Source organism: Coregonus lavaretus (assembly GCF_964263955.1).
Source record: "Coregonus lavaretus genome assembly, contig: HAP1_SCAFFOLD_3264, whole genome shotgun sequence".
NCBI classification, from domain to species: Eukaryota; Metazoa; Chordata; class Actinopteri; order Salmoniformes; family Salmonidae; genus Coregonus; species Coregonus lavaretus.
Genome location: NW_028163388.1, coordinates 1 through 5,841, shown reverse-complemented (window position 1 = coordinate 5,841; position 5,841 = coordinate 1). Strand labels below are relative to the sequence as shown.

The 5,841-nt window shown below is 40.6% G+C and overlaps 1 long non-coding RNA gene across 1 annotated transcript; it reads left to right on the top strand.

Annotated features, from left to right (window-relative positions):
• Positions 1-306: 306 nt before the first annotated feature.
• Positions 307-5,828, top strand: LOC311118184. The gene is made up of 3 exons (XR_014611770.1): positions 307-598; positions 3,492-3,527; positions 5,410-5,828. It is a non-coding gene; the product is annotated as an uncharacterized lncRNA (long non-coding RNA).
• Positions 5,829-5,841: the final 13 nt, after the last annotated feature.

Sequence of the window (5,841 nt, the reverse complement as noted above, 5' to 3'; positions counted from 1 at the left end):
AACCAGAGGACACATATATACACATACTAATCAGGGGAAATGGGAACCAGAGGACACATATAGACACATACTAATCAGGGGGAAATGGGAACCAGAGGACACATATATACACATACTAACCAGGGGGAATGGGAACCAGAGGACACATATATACACATACTAATCAGGGGGAATGGGGAACCAGAGGACACATATATACACATAGTAATCAGGGGGAATGGGAACCAGAGGACACATGTATACACATACTAATCAGGGGGAATGGGAACCAGAGGACACATATATACACATAGTAATCAGGGGGAATGGGAACCAGAGGACACATATATACACATACTAATCAGGGGAAATGGGAACCAGAGGACACATATATACACATAGTAATCAGGGGGAATGGGAACCAGAGGGGACATATATACACATACTAATCAGGGGGAACCAGAGGACACATATATACACATACTAATCAGGGGGAACCAGAGGACACATATATACACATACTAATCAGGGGGAATGGGAACCAGGTGTGTGTAATGAGACAAGATGATGTGTTTGTTTTCAGGTTCCAGAGTTCCGGAATTCTTGTCTCCTAAACAAGGTACGTATCGTTTTTAGATTTATATTTTTCATCTTATATTTCGAAATAATAACTTACTCTAATAAATAAAAAATAACAATTTTGAAATAAAAAAACCTGAAAAAAATAAATATTACAAATAAAATAAAAATAACAAAACAAATATTGTAAAGTGGTTGTCCCACTGGCTATCATAAGTTGAATGCACCAATTTGTAAGTGGCTCTGGATAAGAGCGTCTGCTAAATTATGTAAATGTAAAATGAAATTAAGTCCAGCATTTTTCTGTTTTTATCCACCTTGCTCTAGGGTGGTGTCTTTGTTAATGTTGTCGGTGTTTTGTTTTGTAGAATGTTTTCTTCTAGCATTTGGTAATATGTTTTTATGTAGTGTAACCTTCTCTTCTGAGGAACTTGAGTTCGGATTTAATATGTACAGTGCCTTCAGAAAGTATTCAAACCCCTTGACTTTTTCGAAATGTTGTTGTGTTACAAAGTTGGATTAAAATTGATTTAATGGTCATTTTTTGGCAACGATCTACAAAAAATATTCTAATGTCAAAGTGGAAAAACATTATTATTATTCATTTTAAAAAAGAAATAAAAAAATTATATAGTGCATTTGAAAAGTATTCAGACCCCTTGACTTTATCCACATTTTGTTATGTTACAGCCTTATTCTAAAATGGATTAAAACATTTTGTTGTTGTCAATCTACACACAACACCCCATAATGACAAAGCAAAAACAGGTTTTCAGAAATGTTTGCAAATGTATAAAAAAAAAAAAACAGAACAATTACATTTACATAAGTATTCAGACCCTTTCCTCAGTACTTTGTTGAAGCACCTTTGGCAGCGATTACAGACTCGAGTCTTCTTTGGTATGACGCTACAAGCTTGGCACACCTGTATTTGGGGAGTTTCTCCCATTCTTCTCTGCAGATCCTCTCAAGCTCTGTCAGGTTGGATGGGAGGCGTCGCTGTACAGCCATTTTCAGGTCTCTCCAGAGATGTTTGATCGGGTTTAAGTCCGGGCTCTGAATGGGCCACTCAAGGACATTCAGAGACTTGTCCCGAAGCCACTCCTGCGTTGTCTTGGCTGTGTGCTTAGGGTCATCGTCCTGTTGGAATGTGAACCTTCACCCCAGTCTGAGGTCCTGAGCACACTGGAACAGGTTTTCATCAAGGATCTCTCTGTACTTTGCTCCGTTCATCTTTCCCTCGATCCTGACTAGTCTCCCAGTCCCTGCCGCTGAAAAACATCCCCACAGCATGATTCTGCCACCACCATGATTCACCGTAGGGATGGTGCCAGGTTTCCTCCAGACATGAGGCTTGGCATTCAGGCCAAAGAGTTCAATATTGGTTTCATCAAACCAGGGAATCTTGTTTCTCATGGTCTGAGAGTCTTTAGGTGCCTTTTGGCAAACTCCAAGCGGGCTGTCATGTGCCTTTTACTGAGGAGTGGCTTCCGTCTGGCCACTCTACCATAAAGGCCTGATTGGTAGAGTGCTGCAGAGATGGTTGTCCTTCTGGAAGGTTCTCCCATCTCCACATAGTAATCAGGGGGAACCAGAGGACACATATATACACATACTAATCAGGGGGAATGGGAACCAGAGGACACATATATACACATATTAATCAGGGGAAATGGGAACCAGAGGACACATATATACACATACTAATCAGGGGGAAATGGGAACCAGAGGACACATATATACACATACTAACCAGGGGGAATGGGAACCAGAGGACACATATATACACATAGTAATCAGGGGGAATGGGAACCAGAGGACACAAATATACACATACTAATCAGGGGGAATGGGAACCAGAGGACACATATATACACATAGTAATCAGGGGGAATGGGAACCAGAGGACACATATATACACATACTAATCAGGGGGAATGGGAACCAGGGGACACATATATACACATAGTAATCAGGGGGAACCAGAGGACACATATATACACATACTAATCAGGGGGAATGGGAACCAGAGGACACATATATACACATGCTAATCAGGGGGAATGGGAACAGAGGACACATATATACACATACTAATCAGGGGGAAATGGGAACCAGAGGACACATATATACACATACTAACCAGGGGGAATGGGAACCAGAGGACACATATATACACATACTAATCAGGGGGAATGGGAACCAGAGGACACATATATACACATACTAATCAGGGGGAATGGGGAACCGGAGGACACATATATACACATACTAATCAGGGGGAATGGGAACCAGGGGACACATATATACACATAGTAATCAGGGGGAACCAGAGGACACATATATACACATGCTAATCAGGGGGAATGGGAACCAGAGGACACATATATACACATACTAATCAGGGGAAATGGGAACCAGAGGACACATATAGACACATACTAATCAGGGGGAAATGGGAACCAGAGGACACATATATACACATACTAACCAGGGGGAATGGGAACCAGAGGACACATATATACACATACTAATCAGGGGGAATGGGGAACCAGAGGACACATATATACACATAGTAATCAGGGGGAATGGGAACCAGAGGACACATATATACACATACTAATCAGGGGGAATGGGAACCAGAGGACACATATATACACATAGTAATCAGGGGGAATGGGAACCAGAGGACACATATATACACATACTAATCAGGGGAAATGGGAACCAGAGGACACATATATACACATAGTAATCAGGGGGAATGGGAACCAGAGGGGACATATATACACATACTAATCAGGGGGAACCAGAGGACACATATATACACATACTAATCAGGGGGAACCAGAGGACACATATATACACATACTAATCAGGGGGAATGGGAACCAGGTGTGTGTAATGAGACAAGATGATGTGTTTGTTTTCAGGTTCCAGAGTTCCGGAATTCTTGTCTCCTAAACAAGGTACGTATCGTTTTTAGATTTATATTTTTCATCTTATATTTCGAAATAATAACTTACTCTAATAAATAAAAAATAACAATTTTGAAATAAAAAAACCTGAAAAAAATAAATATTACAAATAAAATAAAAATAACAAAACAAATATTGTAAAGTGGTTGTCCCACTGGCTATCATAAGTTGAATGCACCAATTTGTAAGTGGCTCTGGATAAGAGCGTCTGCTAAATTATGTAAATGTAAAATGAAATTAAGTCCAGCATTTTTCTGTTTTTATCCACCTTGCTCTAGGGTGGTGTCTTTGTTAATGTTGTCGGTGTTTTGTTTTGTAGAATGTTTTCTTCTAGCATTTGGTAATATGTTTTTATGTAGTGTAACCTTCTCTTCTGAGGAACTTGAGTTCGGATTTAATATGTACAGTGCCTTCAGAAAGTATTCAAACCCCTTGACTTTTTCGAAATGTTGTTGTGTTACAAAGTTGGATTAAAATTGATTTAATGGTCATTTTTTGGCAACGATCTACAAAAAATATTCTAATGTCAAAGTGGAAAAACATTATTATTATTCATTTTTAAAAAGAAATAAAAAAATTATATAGTGCATTTGAAAAGTATTCAGACCCCTTGACTTTATCCACATTTTGTTATGTTACAGCCTTATTCTAAAATGGATTAAAACATTTTGTTGTTGTCAATCTACACACAACACCCCATAATGACAAAGCAAAAACAGGTTTTCAGAAATGTTTGCAAATGTATAAAAAAAAAAAAACAGAACAATTACATTTACATAAGTATTCAGACCCTTTCCTCAGTACTTTGTTGAAGCACCTTTGGCAGCGATTACAGACTCGAGTCTTCTTTGGTATGACGCTACAAGCTTGGCACACCTGTATTTGGGGAGTTTCTCCCATTCTTCTCTGCAGATCCTCTCAAGCTCTGTCAGGTTGGATGGGAGGCGTCGCTGTACAGCCATTTTCAGGTCTCTCCAGAGATGTTTGATCGGGTTTAAGTCCGGGCTCTGAATGGGCCACTCAAGGACATTCAGAGACTTGTCCCGAAGCCACTCCTGCGTTGTCTTGGCTGTGTGCTTAGGGTCATCGTCCTGTTGGAATGTGAACCTTCACCCCAGTCTGAGGTCCTGAGCACACTGGAACAGGTTTTCATCAAGGATCTCTCTGTACTTTGCTCCGTTCATCTTTCCCTCGATCCTGACTAGTCTCCCAGTCCCTGCCGCTGAAAAACATCCCCACAGCATGATTCTGCCACCACCATGATTCACCGTAGGGATGGTGCCAGGTTTCCTCCAGACATGAGGCTTGGCATTCAGGCCAAAGAGTTCAATATTGGTTTCATCAAACCAGGGAATCTTGTTTCTCATGGTCTGAGAGTCTTTAGGTGCCTTTTGGCAAACTCCAAGCGGGCTGTCATGTGCCTTTTACTGAGGAGTGGCTTCCGTCTGGCCACTCTACCATAAAGGCCTGATTGGTAGAGTGCTGCAGAGATGGTTGTCCTTCTGGAAGGTTCTCCCATCTCCACAGAGGAACTCTGGAGTTCTTGGTCACCTCCCTGACCAAGGCCCTTCACCCACGATTGCTCAGTTTGGCCGGGCGGCCAGCTCTAGGAAGAGTCTTGGTGGTTCCAAACTTCTTCCATTTAAGAATGATGGAGGCCACTGTGTTCTTGGGGACCTTCAATGCTGCAGACATTTTTGGTACCCACCCCCCAGATCTGTGCCTTGACAAAATCCTGTTTCAGAGATCTACAGACAATTCCTTCGACCTCATGGCTTGGGTTTTGCTCTGACATGCACTGTCAACTGTGAGACCTTATATAGACAGGGGTGTGCCTTTCCAAATCATGTCCAATCAATTGAATTTACCACAGGTGAACTTCAATCAAGTTGTAGAAACATCTCAAGGATGATCAATGGAAACAGGATGCACCTGAGCTCAATTTCGAGTCTCATAGCAAAGGATCTGAATACTTATGTAAATAAGGTATTTATGTTTTTTATTTTTCATAATTTTGAAAAAAAGTGTAAAAACCTGTTTTTGCTTTGCTATTATGGGGTATTGTGTTTAGATTGATGAGGAAAACATTTTATTTAATTGATTTTAGAATGAGGCTGTGACGTAACAAAATGTGGAAAAAGGGGAAGCGGTCTGAATCGTCTCAGAATGCACTGTATATCTTGATTAGATTAGTATTCAACCCCCTGAGTCAATACATGTTAGAATCACCTTTGACAGTGATTACAGCTGTGAGTCTTTCTGGGTAAGTGTCTAAGAGTTTTGCATACCTGGATTGTCGCATTGT